The sequence below is a fragment of the Clytia hemisphaerica genome, unplaced genomic scaffold (genome assembly GCF_902728285.1).
Source record: "Clytia hemisphaerica strain Z4C2 unplaced genomic scaffold, Clytia hemisphaerica genome assembly, whole genome shotgun sequence".
In the NCBI taxonomy this organism is placed as follows: domain Eukaryota; kingdom Metazoa; phylum Cnidaria; class Hydrozoa; order Leptothecata; family Clytiidae; genus Clytia; species Clytia hemisphaerica.
Genome location: NW_027104149.1, coordinates 676775 through 691408, shown reverse-complemented (window position 1 = coordinate 691408; position 14634 = coordinate 676775). Strand labels below are relative to the sequence as shown.

Sequence of the window (14634 nt, the reverse complement as noted above, 5' to 3'; positions counted from 1 at the left end):
AGCTACTCTCAATCCTAAGATATTTCTGACAAGGTGTTTGCGAACCCCCGGAAACGCGTTTTTTGAGAAAAATCAAAGAAAAAGACAAAAATGGCTATCATTTTAAGCTGGAAAGCTCTTTTCAAAAAATTTCTTCACTGAATACTCATCAAACCAGTCAGGTTTCATAAGTTAAAGTAAAACATTTCACAAAAATTGATAAATATCCAAAAATCAACAAAAACATGTTGCGCTAAAGTTACGTAAATATAGCAAACTTTGCGGTAATCTTGCGATAACATCAAATTTGGGTGAAAACAGCCACATAAGTCTGACAAAATGTTCATTGAAATTCCAACATGACTCTCTGTAGACATGGAAACTTTTCTAGTGCATATTTTTATTCACATAGACTTGAATTGACAATGAGCTGGCTTGATCGAAGGCGGCGCCTTCGCTTCGGTTACCGCCTAGGCGGTTATGAATGGCTGGTGTCAGATATGAGAATGTGTGTCTCCAGAAGTTAGGTCCAGTTCATTATAATGCACATTTCTATCTCTGTTATATCATGTTGTGCTTGGAAATATCTCAGTTACATTTAAATCCACTACAAAACAATATGTGAGCCACCAAAAGCACACTGTCTATGCTCAAAACAAAATGCCGACAACTTAAATGTTTTTCGCAGAAATCCAGCAACACAACCAATGTAGAGCAACTTTATAGATTCTGTAGAGTCCATTCTTCATTTAAATAAATCATTTCAATCAAAGAGATTAAGTTTTGATCTAAAACTTGCCAAGAAATCTGCAGAATCATGCTTACAGCTTGCTTTTCAGCTGGTTTTGATGTGTTACACTACTGCAGCTACCATCTTTAATTTGAAGGATTACGTAATGCCACGGAAAATAATATTTTGACGCTCGAAAAGGGCGTAAAAAGAGCTTTCTTTTGGCGTATCACATTGCTATGTTTCGGCCGAGATTGAAAAAATAAGTCCTTAGCAACGGGATTTTTTCTGTTGCTAGGGCGATTTTTCAAGCACCCAACAGGATAAAAATGCTCACTGCGGCCTGAATGATAAAGATATAGCTCTGAAATTTTCAGGAGATGTTCAGAAAGACCTAAGGATCTCAAAACACCCAAAAACCAGAATTCGACAATTTTTTCGATGATTTTTTATTTTTGGGTAGACTACCACCTTAAACATCTAGACAACAAAAGCTTCCGGCGTCCATATAGTCTGATTCGCAGACCTATACTTCCTATAAGAAACTTTTTCGCTAGAGGATGAGCAGAAGCCTAGCGTCCATATTACTCCGTGAATAAACTAGAGATGCTATCGTCCGTTAGAGAAATATCATTAAACGCGGGAAATATCTAGATTATCCCCATTCTAGTAACCTTGTTGTAGACGATTGGATCTTCTGAGAACAATTTTTTTTTTGACTTTGAAGAGCATCCTTTAGCAAATATGTTTATCTTTTTCAATTTTTCAAAAAGAAAGCCTGATTTAACCCAATTATCAACAGTACTTTCTCCCGAGAAAAAAGAACTCAATGCGGTGCGCAAATAAACACCGAGTCTTCTTTAAACAATAGGTGTACAACGAAGGTATTGATTTAGGTAGGTCTACTATATGTCGACTACTGCCCCGAAGGGGGGGGGGGGGTACTTAGGCAAATGGAGGGTACGGCATAAGGGTAAGGGTCCAAGAATCGAAAGTCGTCTCGTCAGCTCGCAACCCTAGTACCCCCCCCCCCCGGGCTACTGCCGCACGCTTTTGCCGACGCCAGCGCGTTGATACGACGGCAACGTGTTTCTCTTGAAATCTTGAAATAGAAAATTGTTATTAATAATTCAACACAGTTTCGTTGGTAACCTATAGAATGTTATTTTCAATTCAATCTTGACATTTTATGAATGTTGAATTGAATATTCTATTTATACTGGTGCTTCCGAATGGGTTATAGTTTGGACATATTTCAATGCTTTCACCATTCAAGTTCAAGGTGACGTATGTTGAAATTTATGACTAAATTCTTACCAAGTGAAGGTTACGTCATTTATTTTTATATTTTAATGAAAAAATGGCGGGCCGTGGCTAGTCAACCCAAAATCTCTGACGATTTTTATTGAAAATCAATTTAAATAATACCGAATTTAAAAATGCAAGAGATGTTTTCAGGTCCAAATTCTCATTTTTTATCGTGTATTAGATAATGATAAGTTTAAAAAACTTTCCTAAACTAAAGCCTAGTTATGGTTAAATTAAAAAATATAAAAACAAAATCTATCCTATCTATCCTCCTTTGTCTTGAAATACAACCACATGTTTCGAATTAAAACTATCCGCTGCACTATCAATCGTCTGAAGTTTATAGCCCTTTATACTTAACAGTAAACCCTCTCAGCTTTCTTTTAAAGACTCCAAAAAGCCTATTCAATAGACGATATCGGCTTTACCGAATTCTCCCCGAATGATTACCCATGATGCATTGCGCAAAAAAATTCACGGACGATAACCCAAACCCTAACAATTCATCATGGGTAATCATTCGGGGAGAATTCAGAAAGCCGATATCGTCTATTAACAAACCTCAAAAAAATTTTGTTAACTAAAAAAAGATATTGGCCCCATGCCGTGAAATCCAATAATTCCTCACTTGAAAGCCAGCACGTAAAACTGGGTTCGTTCGAGTTATTTCCATAAAACAAGTTTATGTTAAGAAGTTACTTTCTGTTTTCGACAAGGCTCTTTGTTACGACACCCCAGATCTGTCGGCATTGAGTTCAAGCCATAGATTTATAAAGACCGAAGGGCTAGATGTCGTGCATTGACTAAAAAGTGTGCCTTGGTTAGATAGGAAATCCCATCTAAAATCATGGTTAAAATATAATGAGAATTCCGGTTTTTTTTAAACGTTTTTCAAGATTTAAAGTTCTGGCGAGAAAGTCGATTTTAGGCTATCTCTTTACCTTAATCAAATATTTCAATGGGAGGGGTTGGTAGACTTCCAGGCTATATTCTGAGCCTTATTGGACTATTTTTGAACTTTTGGATCCTCAGATCCTAAGGTCCTAAGTTTTAAGTCTACCGTTAAAACTCAGAGTTAAAACTCTACCTTTCAAACCTAGAGCACTTACAAATCGATTGTGGTTTCAAAACTTCCCGGTGGATTTCCCTTTTTTCTCATATTTTACGACCTTGATTGTAGGTCGCTTCGCGGGTTTTCGAAAACAATAGCAGCAATATTTTTTGCGATATTCACTTTTTGTTCGCTTAGAAGAGCTTAAAGCAGGACATCTAGCCTTTCGGGCTTTACAGCAATCAGTGGTTCAAGCGTTTTCTAAAGATCGAAGCTATTGCACTTCGTAAAGGAGTAGCAAGACTTAAGATGGTTATAAGTTCACACATCTGAGAATTGCTAAGGAGATAATGGCAAAAATAGTGATAGAAGTACGTAAAAATTTGGATCGTTTGAATATAACATATGATCGCGATGATATTCAAGGCAATCGCCAGGAATCGTAAATCTTGTATCGTATCAGACTTTCAAAAGTTCATAATTTTCGTGGACAGATGACATTTGTACAGATAAAATGATAGCTTTCTTTAACAAGTAAAGCCATCCAATCAACAAACCAGTTTCTCATTTGTTTATGAAGATTCACTGGAGTGACATTTATGTCTAACCAAAGGAAAAGTCTCTAATCTCTGAGAGTTTTCATTTAGCCTTTTTACGATGCACAAGGCTTCTTGATGAAATAAACGACTTGCAGAATATAGATATAATGTCCTCTTTCCTGTAACGGATTTCGATGGTTTAGAAAGCATATCTTGTACGGATGTCTTCCAATTTTTTGGAAACCTAAAAATGTAAAAAAAAAAGAAATATTATAATTCCAAGAATCGACCTGTTATCACTTCCACTTATCATTCTTCTTTCACATGTATTGGGCTGTTCCATTCAAAATCCGTACAGGGGGTGGTAAAGTAACCCTCAGATAAGTTTCTATTTATACCTTAAAGTTACGGCGGACGAACTAAAACCTGTATTTTACCTCATGGAAATTTAAGAATAACTATTTACCCCCTGGAAAATGAAAAAACACTCCCGCTGGAAATTCTTCTCAGGTTACCCCTTGAAGTGTTCGTCCACCCCCCTGTATGGAAATAATATGGAATGGCCCATTGTTCAGCTCACGTTCCACAAGAGTGTTGGAAAGTTGACCTAAAGTGAAGTGATGTGAAGTTCAAAGTGAGCGCAGTGTGCAGTGAGACCAAAAGCTCACTTCCGTTTCGGACCGAATTCTAATTCGCCCGGAACAAGCCCTTTTTTTTTGCAACTAGGCTTTACGAATTTGGACAGGGGGAGTCCATGTACAAAAAAGCGGCATGTATCATGGGGTGGGTGAGTGTTTTCAAAATATTTTGCTGTTTAGTACTTGTGTACTATACATGGGGGTGTCAGGGTCAAATTTCTGATTTGCTGTTTAGTATACGTGTACTATACAGGGGGTGTCAGGGTCAAATTTCGGATTTTCTGCCTAGTATTTGTTTATTAAAAAGCCAAAATCAAATCAAATTGTGATTTATTTTAGATTTTTGTCGAAAATATTTTTAAATTCTCAATTGTTTTTGTCAACTTTCAAGAAAATTTTTTGAAAATTTTTTTATGGGAAGAATAAAAAACTTGCCCCAAAGTTTCAAGTTTTTTGGCTAAAAATTTTCATTTTAAGAAGCGGTGTAGGGGTATATTTGGTAGTTTTCTGGATAGTATATTGTACTATGTAAGGAGGGTGTTAGGGTATATTTGGGAGTTTGCTTGATAGTATATTGTATTATACAGGGGGTGTCAGGGTGTATTTGGGAGTTTGCTGGATAGTACTGGATAGTATATTGTAAAATATAGGTGGTGTTGGGGTGTTTTTGGGAGTTTGCTGGATAGTATTTTGTACATTTTGTACTATAGGGGTGGGTGGGTGTTTAAAATCGAAATTTACTACAAAGTACTGATACATGCCGCTGTTTTGTACATGGACCCCCCCTGAATTGGATGGAAAACGTAGTTAAGCTTCAGTTAAGTGAGCCATTTTCTAGTAATTTTTTTACTGGCAAGACGAAAAGCCAGAATTAGCATAATTTCCCATTACTGTAAATTCTAAGAGCAATGTTACGTTACCTCAGCTGGAGTTTTATCAAGTTCTTCAGCAATAGCTTTTCGTTTGCTGTATTCTAACGAGTTGAACTGTTCGCATAAATCACCATCACAAGTGTTCTGGGTGAAAAAAAATACTATTTTAGCTTGATTTAGTCAATCTTTTTTGTCACCATATATATTTTGGACGACAAAAACATTGGGCTGATCAGAAGAAAAGACATTAAAAAGTCAGATATCTGTACCCCTTAATAAACCTAGAAAATCACTATAAGCTTCTGCAATTTCAGCGAAAATCCAAATTTGTACCAAAAATTGGCCAGTAAATTCTCAGCAAAAATTTAAAAAAGATTGAACTCCTCAACATTGGGAATAATTTTGATTACGGGCCCATTGATCCTTTACTTGACGTACCTTTACAGGGGAATAGGACGAGCGATACCATAGATGATCACGCCCACATAATGGTGGATTTTCTTGTCGCATATGCATCTCCAGATGTTGAAAGAAATCTATGTCCTGCAAGCAAAAAAAATGAGAAAAAATTATCGCATACCATTGTGTTTTTCTGCCTGGAAAATTATTTTGATCTGTTGTTACGTGCATTTAATACAGAGCGTGGAAAACGGTACACCTCCAAGGTTGTTCTTATTTTTCTAGCAATTTCCATGTTTAAAATATATTGAAGGTGTTTTTATACTGTCTTATGTCATCATTTCTAACAACTGAGGCTCGGATTATACAAAGGTTTAGACCAATTTTCAGCCTCGAGTTCTTAAAACGAAATAAAAACATGTTTCTGCGCGTAGTTTTTACTTGGCTATTCAAACTGGCTAGATTAGATAGGTGTTTAAAAATTTCTCAATAACACAAAGCACATGCCATCTATCTGACATCATAACCATCTTCAAACAGCAACGAATTACTTACTTTTTGTTATCTCACATGCTGCAGGAAGAATTTTAATATTGGGGGGAGAGGGTGAAGTATAGTGACACTGCGAGGGTCAACCATGGAAGATTTAGACCTCTAGATATTGCTGGATATACACCAAAAATCAATGAATTCAAAATTTATATTTTATTTGAATTCATAATTTTTAATGTTCAAATAGTCGTCTTTAAGATATTTAAGAAGCCATCTTTGAGGGAATTATTGGAAAGGCACAGCACTGGCTCAACTTCACAGTATCTTTCAAATTACTCGTAGGTCATCCACCGAACAATAATCAACTACCATGATATCATTAATTAATAATAGTCGAAAGACCATTTGACATTAAATAACTTCCGGTTGTGAAATAGGACAAATAAATGTTATTGCCATAAATATTGGCTATGCTAGACACGTTAAATATTTATTTTATAAGTCGAGCTCTTGTTATAGCGCAATAAGCTAGCAGCGGATAGACTTTTTCATAAATTACGTCACGAGTAACGCTTACCCCATTAAAAAAAATATTACCATGGCAATTGATTCACAGAGGTGTTCATAAGAGAGTAATTATGAGAGTAATACTCGAAGACAAGTGTATAAACTCTTCAGTTATGCTGTCAAAACGAGGCAGATGTAATTTATGAAATACCCTATTGGCAAATGTTACTTTCAAAGTTACGACCCCTACTATAAAGGCAAGCGTTGTAAAATTTGATAGCGGAAAAGTTGCGAAATTTTAGTTTGACAACGTTAAAGTTGCGGAATTTTGCAGTGCTTCGATTCTATGTAATTTCCCGAACTGACTTTCAAGGTAGTGTGTGTGGAAACGGAGTTTGAATAGAAATCACACCATTGATGTCATGTCATGAGTTTACATCATGCATTTTTATTGCTTTGACAACGATACACCTATCAAAAATATAGCTCAAAACTTCTCCAACATAGCTTGTAAAAGTGAGACTCATAGACTAGTAAACCATATAGACTAGTAAACCACGTCGGTATTTCGTTGCAGCTTACGCTTGCAATGAACTCACTACGTTCGCTGAATACAACTTTCAAAACCACTCTCCCGCGGCAATTTCTATTTTTTATAAGAACTCTTTATAAGTACTTCCCGCGTTCTTGCGTCCAAGGAAAGGCAGACACTTGTTAGTCTTCAAACCTTACAGAGCTGAATATGTATATGATTTCACTTTTACGATGAATATTGGCTAGAAATATTTAGCCGTTCAAAAATTGCTATACATTGCTTTTACATTTTTTATGCGGATGATACTACAACGGAAACAAACTTTTGAGTTGCATTTCTCCAGCCTATTAACAGCTTGTGGTTTCTCACACTGAGCTGGATATTAATTATCACTCAATTAAGAAATAATACTTACAGTATTTCATTTCATTCAGTAAGCAAATAACTGTTCAAACAGTAACTAGATCCGGACGACAGAAAGTGAAAATTTTTCCCACTGGCTTTTATTGTTAACATAAATTGCCCGTGGTACTTTCAATACACTCTTCTCAAACTGCATAAAACCATTGTAAATCTCGTTTGTCAACTCTATTAACACGACTAGTACACGTTTTTTATGGGAACAAAAGGCTTCCATGGCCTTTTCCAAAAGATTTCATATCATTTTTTTAAACCGAGGCTCAGACTAATCCCTGGTTTGGACCGATTTTCAGCCTCAATTTCTTTTAAAGAAATAACGAGTGTGTAGTTTTCTGCGTTTTGTTTTCACTCGGTTAATCAAATTGGCTAGATTGGATAGCCGTTCAATAATTTCTCAATAAAACAATGCAAATGGTAATCTGACATAAATGGCGTGGTTATAAACGGCAACGAATCACTTTTTTTCACCTCAAGCCTCATAATCGCTTGTGTAAATCAAAATAGCGAGTTTATGTATTTTAGATAAATCGAAGGAGACGGTATAAAGTAAAGTTGACATGCCGCCAAAATCACCGTCCACTTTGCTCGACAATGGTAAAAATACAAAAATACCGTCATTTGTTTAAATGAGCAAAGACGATAAAGAGGCGTACATCAGCTATCGACTTTGTTTTGCATCGAAAAACAAGCGTGCTGTGTATGCCTAGAAAAAATTGTAGAGAATATCAAATAGAAGCCCATTATGTTTTCTTTGCTATCGGCCGATTAGTTGACGTGCTTATTTATCTCTTATGATCATCAATTGAACAATAATTAATTACCATGATACCATTAGTTAATGAAACCATTTGACATTAAACGACTTTCGGTTGTGAAATAAGACTAGCAAGTAGCTGTCGCTAAGGATGCCCCGCAGACAATCCTTTCGAAATATCCCTAAGTAAAAATAACACATATGTAGATTTTAAATTCGTTTTAAGTCGGAGGAAGAAAGCTTGGTTTCAACTTTACTTTTGAGATGACATGCGATAGACAGTCGCTCACATCTCAAAAAGAGAAGTAATCGCTCGCATGTTATCACAGTGAAAACGCCAAAAATTCTGAAATTGATTTGATTTTAATAAAGTAGACACTTATAATAAAAATAAATATTCTCATCTTTTTCGCCATACTTTGTTTACTTTGTAAGAACTAATTACCGAAAGGCATATTGCCTTCAATCAAGAGTTATTGATTTGATTCTTAAAAAGAAAATGCTTATAATGAAAATAAATATGCTCATCTTTTTCGTTATTGATTTGATTCTTATAAAGTAGATGCTTATAATAAAAATAAATATGCTAATCTTTTTCGCCATACTTTGTTTACTTTGTGAGAACTAATTACCGAAAGGCATATTGCCTTCAATCAAGAGATATTGATTTGATTCTTATAAAATAGATGCTTATAATAAAAATAAATATGCTCAATTTTTTCGCCATCCTTTGTTTGCTTTCTAAGAACTAATTACCGAAAGGTACATATGGCCTTCAATCAAGAGTTATTGATTTGATTCTTATAAAGTACCAAGTAGCAACAAAAGAGATATAATATTAGGTGCGCGTGAACATTTTTCAACCGCGGCGGCCCGCTCAGAATCGAAAGAAACAACATCGTGAATCTGAATCTGAACATGAATATTTTTCAAGCGAGCAAGTCCGCTACGTGAAGCAACAAAAGCCCTTCGGGGCAATAAATAAATGTTATTGCCATAAATATTGGCTATGTTAGACACGTTAAATATTTATTTTATAAGTCGAGTTCTTGTTATAGCGCAATAAGCGTCACGAGTAACGCTTATTTATTACGCTCATTTTTAAAAACATTACCATGGTCATTGATTTACAGAGGTGTTCATAAGAAGTTCACTTCATTTATTAGAGTAACACTTGAAGACAAGTGTATAAACACTTCAGTTATGCTTTCAAAACGAGGCAGATGTAATTTATGAAATAGCCTATTGGCAAATGTTTCTTTCAAAGTTACGACCCCTACTATAAAGGCAAGCGTTGTAAAATTTGATAGCGGAAAAGTTGCGAAACTTTAGTTTGACAACTTGAAAGTTGCAGAATTTCGCAGCGCTTCGATTCTATGTAACTTCCCGAACTGACTTTCAAGGTAGTGTGTGTGGAAACGAAGTTTGAATAGAAACCACACCATTGATGTCATGACCATGAGTTTACATCATGCATTTTTATTGCTTTTATTAAACCTATTAAAAATATAGCTCAAAACTTCTGCAACATAGCTTGTAAAAGTGAGGCTCGCGCTACAAACCATGTAGACTAGGTAAACTACGTCGTTGTATTTCGCTGAAGCTTACGTTTGCAATGAAATCACTACGTTCGATGAATACAACTTTCAAAACCACTCTCCCGCAGCAATTTCTATTTTTTATAAGAACTCTTTATAAGCACTTCCCGCGTTCTTGTGTCCAAGGAAAGGCAGATACTTGCCAGTCTACAAACCATGTAGAGGGAGTTATGCTGAATATATGATTTCATTTTTACGATGAATATTGGCTAGAAATATTTAGCCGTTCAAAAATTCCTTAAACTCTTTTAAAGTCTTTATGTGGCCAAGTAATGATACTCCAACGGAAACAAACTTTTGAGTTGCATTTCTCAAGCCTATTAATCGCTTGTGGTTTTCACATTGAATTGGGTAATAATTATCGCTCAATTAGGAACTAACATTTATAGTATTTCATTCAGTTATTCACGAACAAATGACTGTTGATACAGTAATTAAACCAGTGATCGAAATAAGCTCTTTCATTATGGTCGGTTACTTTAGTGAATCGCTCGTGTTTTGTTTAACCCGAAGGCCGACCATGGTTCGGGCTGAGGGCAGGAAATAGTGAAAATTTGCCTTCATAATTGGCTTAAAACTGTCTCATTTTGATAACATCAATTACTTTTAAAACGAATGAAAGATAAGTTAAATCACTGCATAGCAGAGAAAATGACTTTTTCTTTTAAGATGCTTTGAAAAAGGCACCAATGTAACATTCTTTCTACTAATTATGCCCTGAAAATGTTCAAATTAGTTTTTTATAAATAAAAGCTACTTGGAAATTCTAGATAGAAAATGACAACTCGACCAACATTAACCAAAAAGTATAGGATTGATATAGATCACTCAAATATTGTTCAGTTATTCGGGTCGGTGATTTTTTATTTCCGATCGGTTTTAACCGATAACCGGCCGCTATTTCGATCAATATAAACCCGGACGCCAGGACAACTTTTTAGTGGAAATTTTCATCCCGTCTTCCACCGTACTTACCTATAACAATCCAAAATCACAAAAAATTCGGAAATTGTTACGGTAAAGCCATTATTTTTGCGATTTTGGCGCTTTAGGATTGTTAGGGGGCTTTTGGATTGTTACAGGTAAGTAAGGTACCCTCGTCGACCAAACTGGACAGCGACTTTGCAGTGGCGTTGTGACAGAAGCCGGGGGGTGCCCCCTGCGGAGCCTTTTCGAAGGGGCACCGAGGAGCAAGGGGCGTCAAAAGAGATTTTTTCAAACGCCCCAATCTTAAAAATCATACTTTATGCGACTTAAATTGCGCCCCAGGACCAATTTTACTGAGATAATTTCAAAATACTTGCAATTTTTTTTCGCTCGCAATAAAGTTAATTGGTAACTTCTTGGCAATCTAGCTAATTTACAAGTTTTTTGTGTACAATATAGCATTATTAAATGAAAATCTAACTGCGCCCCAAGACTAATTTGCTGTCAACAATATTGAAATCATAAAACATCAATTTTTTCGCTCGTTTCGCTCGCATTACACATTGTTTATTTAAGTTTCTTGTCACTCTAGCAAGTGTCAAATTTGTCTATTTTTATTTAGTGATTTAGGGTATCTTGGCAGTCGATTTTCCATTCGTCAAAGATATATCTACTCTTATTCACTAAATATTTCCTTCCTCATTATGCTTAGGCAATTGAATTAGTACAAGTTTAGAGATTGGTGCAACTGGTGGGTGGGGGCGTTGGAAAATTAGGGGGCGCCATTAAAAAAAATTGACTTTGGCCCCTCCAGAAAGATTTTCCCACAACGCCACTGATTTTGAGGATATGGCTTCTTTTCTTTAAAACCGTTCCCTTCAATTTATCTCGAATACATAAACTCACTGTCTTAAACTGCCGACGATATTTTCAAAACTTACACTCGTTTCAAACTACATAAAATCATTGTAAATCTCGGTTGTCAACTATTAACACGACTAGTACACGTTTTTTTTACGAGAACTACAGGCTTCGATGGCAAAAATATTAAGAACAAGCTACATGCTGAATGGACCGAAGATTGATTCAATAAGAAAAACAAATTACTGTACTAGATGCTTGTGTGGTCGAACATAAGTAGTTTATCATGAAGTCTCCCTGTTAACATGAAGGATCCATGATTAAGCTACTTCCTTGTCAGCTAAATATGAACTTAACTTACATTAATAGGGATAGTCAGTGGGCCTCACTCTGACGAATATAGACACCTACCGGCACCACGTTTTTTATATTAGAACAAACTATATGAGAACGTAAGGATTCGCTGGCCAAAATGTTAAGAACAAGTTAAGAATATTTTAAGGCTCTGTGAGCTCTAAAAACACCCTAATATTTCTTAGGAAAATGGTCAAAATAAGAACATGTTAGGAACATTTTTAGGCTTAAAACACAAAAAGTTAAGAACATCAGAAGGCTTCAAAAATTCTGGATGTTCTTATAAAAAAACGTGTACTTTGCTTACTCCACTAACAATACACTGTTTTTGGAAATTGAGTTTAAGAATTTCTGTTTCTCAATTTTCATCTTCAACAGATTGCGACGTTTCAAAGTTTAGACATTTTTGCAAAAGATAGTATTCTAAATTTCATCAGCATTTAAAGAATATAATTGGCTGCCAACTATGCGTAAATTTCAAATGTTGTAGATTTACTAGCTTAAAATTTTGTAACGATTTTATAACGTTTAGCGCTCCTTACATCTAATCTAGAGCTCACCTGATGTAACAAGAATGAAGTCCTTTTTGCTTTTATCAGTTGAAACCTTCCATTAATCTACTTTTTCAATAGTGTAGCACTAAACACGAGGAATTACAATATGATGTACACTCTATAACCTGGCCTAGTTACGAATAGGCGTATATTTTTAACTCGGTTTCCTTGCTTTAGGCCGGTCTCCACTTGCAGGCGCTTTGGTCGCACTTTTTCGATCAAAGCTTTCACGCTATTGGTCAAAAGAAAAATGAAGTTGAAATGTGTTCAACTGTTTTTTCGAGCGTGCGCTACATTTTTATGACGTAATTTTTTTTCCAAGCTAAAAGGATTGAAGCCAAAAGGGGCAATCGCAGCCCGCGCAAGTGGAGACCGGCTTTTACACTAACTTACGTTATTTACCAAAATGATTTCTTCATCAGAGTAGATTAAAGTGAAAAAAAAATCAGCGAAGCTCTGAAAACTTTACATCGGCTAGACAAGACAAGTAACAACACTTTACTTTTCGATGGGCGATGCCTAGCGAAAGAAGTTTTTAAGGAAGTTAAATATGACGAAGCAAATCGAAAAAATTCTAATGGGTGTTCCACTCAATCAATGCACCCACAAACAAAGTTGGTGTAAACAAAAAATCGAGCCTTCCTTAAGCATTAAGGCCCACTGTAAAATATTCAAAGACGGGTCAAGGGCTTCCCAACCCATTTTCAAGGTTCCTTGTCAAAAGGTATAAAATTAAGGATTTGGATTCTGAAAAACCATTCTCAAGTTGAACATAAACGACAACGACAAGCAGAAAAAAAATTGAAAAACATTTTTTGGGATGTTGAAGGCAGTATTTCTGGTGGCTTTTGTCATCTACGCAGCACAAGGTACTTACTGTTTTTTACCTACTTATTTCGACAATACACCGAGTTTAGTAGTGTCGACTGCGCACGCGTCCAAACAATTTTCCATTGTTTTTATTTTAGCGACCGCTTTTTCCCGTAAAAAAAACGGTAGGTAAAATTCCGGTTCTCGTAAGGAAACGTAGCAGAGAAATGGTAGGTAAAGAACTCCTTTTAATCATAACTTCTTTTCCTCTTGATGAATTTTTGTGAAATTTTCAGGAGAGATCCATAAAATTATCATTGATATCATGATTAAATATCATTCTCTTTAAAGGAAAGAAAAAAATTGTATTGTTGAAAGTGTCTTGGAACCATACAGACGTACTATAGACTAAAAGTCTTAAAATGTGTTCTTACTTTGGGCATTTCAAGAAAACTGATGGGATGGAGGATATATTGGATATTTTTGAAGAGCCCTTTCTGAAATCAATACGGTATAATACTTAAGTCTATCGTCGATAATATTTCAGGTGTCCAAGTAAGATCTCAAAATGAAGAAAAAAAGGAAGACACAATTGAAAAGACTGATATCAAACAACAAGTCGAAAATGGAGTTGATGTAGAAGAAGAACTAAAAGGTGAACGAAGTTTATGGATTCAGAATGAATTCTTCCAGAAAAAATATTAAATTAGGGATACACGTTTTTTTAAAAAGAACATTCAAAATTTTTGAAGCCTTTGGATGTTCTTAACTTTTTGAGTTTTGAGCCTAAAAATGTTCCTAACATATTCTCAATTTCAACATTTTGTGAGTATCTTGGTCCATTTTCCAAAGAAATTGGGTGTTTCGAGTCCACAAGGACTTAAAATTTTCTTAACTTGTTCTTAAAATTCTGGCCATCCAAGCCTTATGTTCTTATATAGTTTGTTCTTATTAAAAAAAAAACGATTTGAAATTTTTCAGTGAATAATCCCCATGTCCCCAACATAACAATTTTTAAACCTCTAAGCAACATTTATCACCTTCGTTGATTAGTAAGAGGATCCGCCTCGTATGTGCTGTTTCTTTGAAGTTTTTCATTAAGATTTTAAATGCTAATACTTATAATTTCCACCAGGGTGTACCGTTTTCTGGAAAGGCTAAATCATTTTATAGCAGTGCGTTCATTCTCACTCAACGAAGTTTGTGTCCATGATTTTTTTATAATTAAAACGAATTTTTCTCTCGTAGACCCTATCCTTCCGTTGGCTTTATCAGCTATCCCAGCAGCGTTTAGTCTCGGAAAACG

General features: G+C 35.5%; 1 long non-coding RNA gene across 2 annotated transcripts; it reads right to left on the bottom strand.

The window, feature by feature from the left end:
- Positions 1-3317: 3317 nt before the first annotated feature.
- Positions 3318-8143, bottom strand: LOC136814016 (uncharacterized). 2 transcript variants are annotated; one of them, XR_010847587.1, is made up of 4 exons: positions 8124-8143; positions 5556-5660; positions 5166-5261; positions 3318-3851 (listed from the first exon to the last, which is right to left on the bottom strand). It is a non-coding gene; the product is annotated as an uncharacterized lncRNA (long non-coding RNA). The 2 variants fall into 2 exon arrangements; XR_010847588.1 differs by lacking the exon at positions 8124-8143 and adding an exon at positions 6072-6106.
- Between the last annotated feature and the right edge of the window lie 6491 nt (positions 8144-14634).